This window comes from Cibotium barometz, chromosome 5 (assembly GCF_041138505.1).
Source record: "Cibotium barometz isolate CiBa-2024 chromosome 5, ASM4113850v1, whole genome shotgun sequence".
NCBI classification, from domain to species: Eukaryota; Viridiplantae; Streptophyta; class Polypodiopsida; order Cyatheales; family Cibotiaceae; genus Cibotium; species Cibotium barometz.
In genome coordinates, this window is record NC_141050.1 from 45,978,285 (window position 1) to 45,987,443 (window position 9,159).

Consider the following 9,159-nt stretch of genomic DNA (forward strand, 5'->3'; position numbering starts at 1 on the left):
ACATCTCCATTGCCCTTTGTCTCCATCCATTACACAGAGGCATTCCATTGTTTTTGCATAGGCCACCCATTTCCCTTCCATCATCTCCTATAAGAATCACTCTGCTTCTATTGGTTGTCAATTTTGGACCCAACTTAATATAAGCCTGAAATTGCCTCCTTTACTTGATTCCTCACCTATCTTCTGCAGCATCCTCCTAGCCCACTTACCTCTCCACCCCCTTGCCGACCTTGCTAGTCCACCCCATCGGCATCTCAGATCCGACCTTGGGTGCACCAAGATCTTCTTGCCTCATCCCATCGATGCAGTGCCCTTCCCACTACCTTGTCATCTTGCCTTCTCCCACATTTACTGGTGTGGCATCATCCATCCACACCCCATCCTCAATAGCTCTAGTCTTTCCCCCTCCACCTCACCCCCTTCATCGATAATAGCAAGTTGTTCCATCCCTCAACCCACCTCACCAACCATCCATAGCGACCTCTTCGATTCTCCACCTCTTCCCTCATTAGCTAGCCACAACAAGGCATCCTCAAGATCCTCTCCAAACACTCCTCTTTATCTATGCTTGCTTGTTACATTTGTGTTTTGGGGGTTGCTTCCTTTATCTCTAGTCTAACACCCCCCACCCCCAAACCGCCACCCCCAATTTTTCTACACAAAGTTGTCAAAACTAGAGAACCCTTTTCAATCAAAACCAAAAAACCCTTTTTTATTTATTCATGTCATTAAGATAAAAATCAAGAACTATTCAAAAAAAGTAAAGATATTTATATATATGACCTTATATAGCTTTTTTCCTTCCGGGTTACGTGCTTTCTACACGTAATGCATGTAATGTAAATCAATTCTCTCTCTTTCTATGTTAAAGTAAAGGTATAAAAGAATTGCTCCCCTCACACATAACATCTCTCTCTCTCTCTCTCTCTCTCTCTCTCTTTTGTTCACCTTCACCTTATTTATTTTAGCACTCTCTCTTCCCTTGGGCACATCCCTAATACCTGACTTGGTGTGTGTATATTGGGGGGAGGGGCACTTTAACAACCTTGAGATAGTAGGCTCTTTCTCGGTTCTCCCATTAGCAAGAACATTGACTTCATCATCAATGCTCCAACAACCCCTAGATAAGAAACACCATGCTCTAGTCAGCACATCACTCATTGTAACAATAGGTCAGGTCCACTCAAATGTATTGAGAGATCTTCACTTTTAGTACTACTTCTAGCTGCTCCACCAAGGCCAAGGCAATCATCAATAAAGTTGCCTAGAGATGTAGGTCGTTATAATCATGACCCTTAATACACACCAGTCTCTATACAAATTACCAAAACCTCAGCCTCTAAGGTTTTACCAGGTGGCTATTCATATGTTAGAAGTAAAAATGCTAAAAAAATCTTAGCTTCACGGCGGCTACTTTGGTGGCACCCAAAATTTCCCATACAACTCGATCGAATGAGATGACCACATATTTGATGCAGCCACCAAGTTATGAGAGTGATGCACATCTAGATTTTATGTGTAGGTTACGCAAAGCCTTGTATAGCTTGAAACAGGCACCTAGAGCATGGTCAAACAAGATCGGGGAGTATCTTGTTACCATTGGATTTCAGATATCCAATACAATTTTTTCACTATATGTGTGAAAAAGACAGATAGAGGGATCATGATATTAGTCATCTATGTGGATGACTTGATTATCACTGGTGATAGTGATGCAGACATACATGATGTCAGGATGCTTTTGAAACAGAAGTTTGAGATGAAGGATTTGGGTGAGCTATGGTATTTCTTGGGAATAGAGGTCATGAGATCACCTCATGGCATTTTGCTATTTTGCACAGGCAGTATGACTTGGACATGTTATCCAAGTATGGTATGACAGGCTGTAAGTTACAAATTTAAAAAACAAACCAACCTAAGACCGAGTAAACTATCACCAAAGTAAGAGAAGAGATGAAGGATGATCTACATGATACAATCAATTCAATCAAGATGGTGGTCAAGGAAGACTTTAAAGAGCACATCAAATCATCAAAAGTCATGGCAGAAGTTGAAGAAATAGTATTAAGGCAGCCAAAGAAACTTCATATCCCTGTGGGTGGTTTACTTGAAAGAAAGGTACTAAGGCAGCCAAAGGCACTTCATATCCATGTGGGTGGTTTACTTGAAGGAAAAGTACTAAGGAGAGGAGGAAGGTTTTTTAGAATAGATCAGCAAGTAGCTGAAGCCATGCTAATGATAGAGTGGAATCCCATCTTCAAAGTTTCAAGGTAAGGCAATCATGTAATATTCATTTTCCACAAACACGACAAGGTTACGATTCTCAAACATTAAAAAGCACTTAAAGACACCAAGACATGGAACTGACCCCAATGCAATTCAAGTGGAAGTAGGGGCTTGTAGAACTAGTCAAAGTTTATGTAGTTCGCAAAGAAGGAAGTTGGGTAGTCTATAGCAAAGGTAGAGCCCTCATTGAAGATTTTTGCAAATCTAAGCCAAAACCGAAACCCCAAAATTAGACCCGAATTTGAGTTAAGGTGAATGTATTTGATGCCTGTTTTGTTATAGCTTTATTAGATGATGAATTTTTCTTTTGATGGGTGAGATAATTAGCTTACAGTAGGGGAGAATTGGACTCAATTTTGGGCCTTTTTCCTTTAGAGAGAGAAAGGGCTTGGACCAATAGGAAGAGAGCCTTCGTATAACAGAACTTTTGATAATTAGATGTTTTTCATATATTTTTTATATAAATATATTGTTAAGAGAGAAAAACAAATTGCATTTGCAAAAATACTTAGACCACGCTTTATATATTGACAGTTCATTAATGCACCTGAAAACTAGAGTGTTGTTAGCTCATTTAATAAAGGTAGTTTTTTCCTCTAAAAATTCTTCGAATTTCCTAGCTCATTTAATGAATGGATTTCTCTCTAAGAATTTTACATGTTTTTAAAGTTCTCCATTCTTCCATCTTCTTGCATTTTGAAGGTTATCTCTTCTTTGGTCTATGTTTGCGCTTATGTTTGCTTCAATGGAAACGTCACATCCTAGGTGCCACTGCTCCTATGTTAGATCTATTACAGTATACAACAGCTTTAATATGGATAATCAAAGATAGGTTCCTATCACCATCTCTATTGGTAGTTGGGTTATGTTATAGACAAAAGAAAGAGGAAAAATTCAACGAATGAGTTCATCAATACTGTGACAAAAGTAGAGTTAAAAATTCAAGCTATCTAACATACATAGGAGCATTAAGGAAGTCCTTATACAACATGCTTACATGCACTCAAAACTACGTTTGTAATATTTTAATGGTATACCACTCCATAGACCAAAATGTATGTTTTTTTTGGAAGGGTTTTACATTATATGTAACGTGTTTCATTTTTATACTTACACTTATCTTGTATTTCTCTATACAGATATATATCCTTCAAATGTGGTAGCTGGCTATCTAACATAGGTAGGAGCATTAAGGAAGTCCTTATACAACATGCCGACATGCACTCACAACTACATTTGCAATGTTTACCTAATGGTATGACACTCTATAAACCAAGCTATATGTTTTTTTTTTGGAAGGGTTTTACATTATATGTAACGTGTTTTATTTTTATACTTACACTTATCTTGTATTTCTATGTATAGATATATATCCTTCAAAATGTGGTAGACTGGTAACCTGCAAACAATATAGTGGAAATCTTCGACGCGTTTCATGCTTCTATTGGTGAGCACCTATACAAAGAAAGCTCAAGCAAGTATTTAGAAAAGAGGGGAGTTTTCTTTTATGACAAATTTTACATAGCACATCATAGTGTCATAAGTTATGGATCTTTGAAAGCATTACCACCCATTGCCTTCATTTGAAAGTCCAAAATGGCCAATACCCACTACAAAAACAAGTGAGTGCTTTAAATTAAAGATATACCAAGACCTACAAAGATGTATGAGACCAAATGTAGCAAATTACCAGGTAAAAATCGTTGTCTTTATGCCATTGCATGTTTTACTTCTTTTATGAAACGAGGAGGTTAAAAATCTGTAAATCAAAGAAATGTTTGGATTTCTTAAATCAAAACTAGGATATGAAAGAATTAAATAGGGTTACTTGCAAAATCTAATAGAAGTCTACTGTCTATGAATTTATGATTGGCTCTTAGAATGTTATTTTAGCCTTTTATTATATGAGATGGCATTATGTCAATGGAAATCTTGTAGCAATTGATCAGGACTTGGAGATTGGCATTGAAAAGCCATTGATCTTATTATTAGAGGTATGGTTTGAACATGAGCTCTTACAATACTCAATATTAGGTCAAACATCTCCCTGTGTCAAGTGAGAACAGACTTAGAAAACGAGGAGGACCTACAAGTGCCTCATGATTATGTGTTTGAATGCAAGGACCGTAAGGTATGCCCATCACTCTATCCTTGAAAAAGTTTTGATTTCAATAATATGACATAATCATTATTGTTTACATACAACTATCATTTCTAGAAATAGGTAACAAGGAGAAAATAAAGGAGTGTTTTACATAAAGACATGACTAGGAAGAAGCAAGTTTTCTTGGTGCAACTGACTATGTCATAAGAATCATAAGCACATTACAACCGACTATGACAGGTCACATCTTGGAGACATTCAAAAAGATCCTCTTGTATTCTTGATGGCAAACAGTTAATCATGAAACCATTTTGTATTTTTGAGCAGCAACACAAGAAAAATCAATATGTTTTTACAAAATATTTTACATTTTGACATTGGATCATAGTTTTGTTCATAAAATTAGGAGTATGCTATGTGGCTTGGGAAGTGGGAGAGGAAGCTTGTTTTTCTCAGGGTGGTGAAGTGGAAGTGGAGGCTTGCATTTGTCGGGGAGGGGAAGACTCTGTTTGCTACATTTCTTCCATCGGGGAGGGGAAGACTCCGTTTGTTACTGCGTTTGTCGGGGAGGGGAAGACTCCGTTTGTTACATTTCTTCCGTTTGTTGTGTTTCTTCCATTTGTGTAGTTTGCCTCTCAGATCCTTCAACATCCAAAATATCGATTACTACCCTGTTAGTCACTGGCTTGCCGATTCGGTGATGGTTATGGACGTGGCCATGGTGGCGGTGGGACGAATGCAACTGGGACATGAGGAGGCCAATCTTGAATATTATTTATAAAGTTCTCAAATGTCTGGGCCTTGAACAAGTACAAATACAAATCCCTATAGCTTGACAATGATGGATTCTACCCGAAAAGCGAAAAAACAAATATGCACCATCAGAGAATGAAGAAGGAAACAAAGATATCATTTCTAAAAAAGGGTGTGTGCTTACCGTTCCTAAGGGCAATTAAAAAATAGAGTGTAGCAACATTGCGTTGTAGCACACTCTCCACCTATATCTATGCCCATTAGATTGCTTAGGAACTTTGCATTTCACCCATCTAACAACTGGATGATGGCCTCAAGACTACTTATAAACTTTCTAATTAATATGCGCACAACTTCATAGTTATATATACTGAAAGCCTCTCTCCCTCTCTCTGTCTCACTCTCTCCCCCCGATATATAAAAAATGATTCCGTAGACTTACTGTCTAATGGTGCCATAATAGTCTTTGGCTAAATTGTCCAAGTAACAATGCTTCAATTCCATATCGTAAGCAATTAAACTTCAGTGCGAACTACAAAAGGCAATTAAGCATAGGAGAAGTAAGGGAAGGGAAAAAGACATAAAATATTCAAAGTAAATCAATATACTATACTAAGATTTCATATCACTTACTCTTGATGATATTCCATTAGGAGGAGCTGAGGTACATCAAAATTTATGGAGCTAAACCGCAGGCATACATCCACGAGGGAGGTCTGCTATGAGGTCAGAACAACCAAAAGGAGGGAATCTACAATATAAACTTTCTCTTGAACATGTGTGATAAAACCAGGCTACGTAACAAAATAACATTATATCAGTCACTTTAAGCAAGCAAAATACTTTAGAATCAAGATGATAACAATGATATAGCAAATCTTAGAGCAGGAAACAAAACTTTATCATTGACCTCCTTGTGCAAATTTGAAATAATCTGAATCTCCCCCATATCGAAAGGAAAGTATTGTGGATTGTTTCGTATCAAAAGTTTGACATAAAAGGAGGGGCCTAAGATACACAGTGATTCAATATTATTATGTGTAATCACTTGACAAGAATCTTCAATAGCAGCATCAACATCCCTCCTCTGACTCTCTTCTAGCTCCTAATCCCTAGCTTGGTTGCCTCTAGTTTGTGAATTGAGCCGTGTGTCATGAGAATGAGTGACATTTGTCACATCTATGACCTTAACATTTCCTCTCAAAGGATGGATTTCAAGATTATCTTTCATCTTCATGTCGAAAAGAAGCACTGTTGGAATTAGGGTTGCAGGAAAGCACACAAAGCTTGGAGAAGAAGAAGCAAGAATGCACACAACACAAAGTGTATTAGATTGTGTCAATGTACAAAGATAAGTTAGTCCTAGAAGGATGGGCGTATATACAAGCCGGGGGAAAAAACCTCCTAAAGAGGGAAAAAGTGCCCCGGCGGTCCTAAGTGTGTTCACACACATCACTGCCTATATATATGGCAACAAATCTCCCCTGGGAGTGATGGTGTGAACGAGAGCTGGCACTCATGTATAGGGGAGTGCCATGCCCGAAGTAGATCAATCCACAAAGGGGAGCAAGCCCAAAGCTTTGCGGAAAGCTTCGAACTTCTCACGAGGAAGCGCCTTTGTGAAAAGATCGATGAGGTTGTCCTGTGTTGGCACATAGGCCAAGCTGATCTCTCCTGCTGAGAGTCTCTCCCTGACATAGTGATAATGCACCTCAATGTGCTTTGTGCGAGCATGAAAAACTGGGTTTCTCGCAACTGCCAATGCGCTCTGACTGTCAGTGAAGATAGAGGTGGCAGACTCCTGTCCAACACCCAAGTCAGCCATAAGCCGTCTGAGCCACACACACTCAACCGTAGCTGTGAAAGCTGCCCTGTACTTAGCTTCACAACTAGAAGTGGCCACAGTAGGTTGCTTCTTACTCAACCAAGATATACATGAGCTACCGAGCATGAAACAAAAACCACTTGTGGACACTCTTGTGTCATAGCAACCAGCCCAATTTGAGTCCGAAAAAGCATGTAAATCTGGCGGCAACGATCCCCCCTTGGGATAAAACAACCCAACATGTATGGTGCCACTCAAGTAGCGAAAGATGCGTTTAACTACCTTCCAATGTTGAGACCCTTGGCTATGCATAAACCTGCTCACCTGTGAGACTGCAAACTGAATGTCCGGCCTCGTAATGCATACATAAATGAGGCAACCAACAGCTGTTTGATAGAGTGTGACATCAAAGTGATCTCCAGCATCATGAAGACTCAACTTCAAACCTGTCTCCATTGGAGTAGCAATAGGCTTGCAGTCTTCACGGCCAAATCTCCGCAACAATGTCTCAATATACTTTGTCTGACACAAAGCAATACCTCCATCACACTGCTTAAATTGTATCCCCAAATAATGATGCAAATGTCCCGAATCTGACATCTTAAAAGAGGCATTCAAATCAACCTTAAAATCAGCAATATGACTTTCATTTGGTCCTGTGAGCAGCATGTCATCGACATAGAGAGCAATGATTAGATGTACACCATCCACACGTTTAACATACAAAGTGCTTTCTGTTGGACTATTCTGAAACCCATGTGCAGTCAAATATGCATGTATCTTTTCATACCAAGCTCGTGGAGCTTGCTTTAAACCATATAATGCCTTTTTCAACCTGCACACTTTGTTTTCCTGCCCTCTTTGAACAAAACCACGAGGCTGCGATACATACACCTCCTCATGCAAATCTCCATTCAAGAACGCAGTCTTTATGTCCAACTGATGTACATTCCAACCATTATGAGCTGCCAATGCACAAATGCTACGAATGGTAGTCATACGACAAGTGGGAGCAAAGGTCTCATCAAAATCAATGCCCTTTTCTTGAGCATAACCCTTTGCAACAAGTCTAGCCTTATAGCGATCAACACTGCCATCTGGCTTTCGTTTTAATTTGAAAACCCACTTACATCCAATGGCCTTTTTACCAATAGGCAAATCACACAAAGACCATGTACTATTCTTCATTATAGCATCATATTCACTTTGCATTGCAGCCAACCAATTTTCTGAATTTTGTGCCTCATCAAATGAAAGAGGTTCTTCCTCTTCACACATACTAGACACAGCCAAAGCATAACAATCTGATGCATAAGAGGCATGTTGAAAACCTGAACGAGTACGACTAGTCATAGGTGCATCAATCTTACTATCACGCAAGGTTTGCACCAGCCATTTAGGCATACCTCTAGCCTGCTCATTTTCAGCCCTATCCTCATGAATTACATCCTGTAAATCTGCATCAGAAATAGGCTGATCTATGATGTCGTTTGAAATCTACATAGGCTGAATATTTGCCTCATTAGGACTTACATTTGAATTCCCACCTGTAAAGAGAGGCAACAACGTATCAAATACATCCCGTGAGCTCACACCTGTCTCTTTGGTACATGATAACAAGGGCTGCACACAATCTTCCACAAAAACAACATCTCGACTAATCAAGATACGCTTTGACTGCGGATGATACAATCTGTAACCCTTGCTCTCAGCACTGTAACCAACAAAAATGCATTTGACAGCCTTATCATCCAATTTTCTGCGTTGTTGCACAGGCACTAAAGTATAGGCCAAGCAACCAAAGACACGCAAGTGACCAATAGAAGGCTTCCTGCCATGCCAAGCTTCGTATGGAGTAATAGACTGCAAGGCCTTAGTGGGACACCTGTTGAGTACATATGCAGCACACATGACAGCCTCAAGCCAAAACGCATGTGGCAAAGCTTGGCTCTTGACCATACATCGTGCCATCTCCATAAGTGACCTGTTCTTCCTCTCAGCAACACCATTTTGCTGAGGGGTATACGGCACTGTACATTGGTGTTTTATCCCACGACTAGCCAAAAATGCATCAAACTCTTTAGACATGTACTCCCCCCCTCGATCAGTACGGAGGGTGCCCACGGTACAATTGGATACATTTTCAACCATAAGAAAAAACTGTTTAAAGCACAAAAACACTTTGGACTTT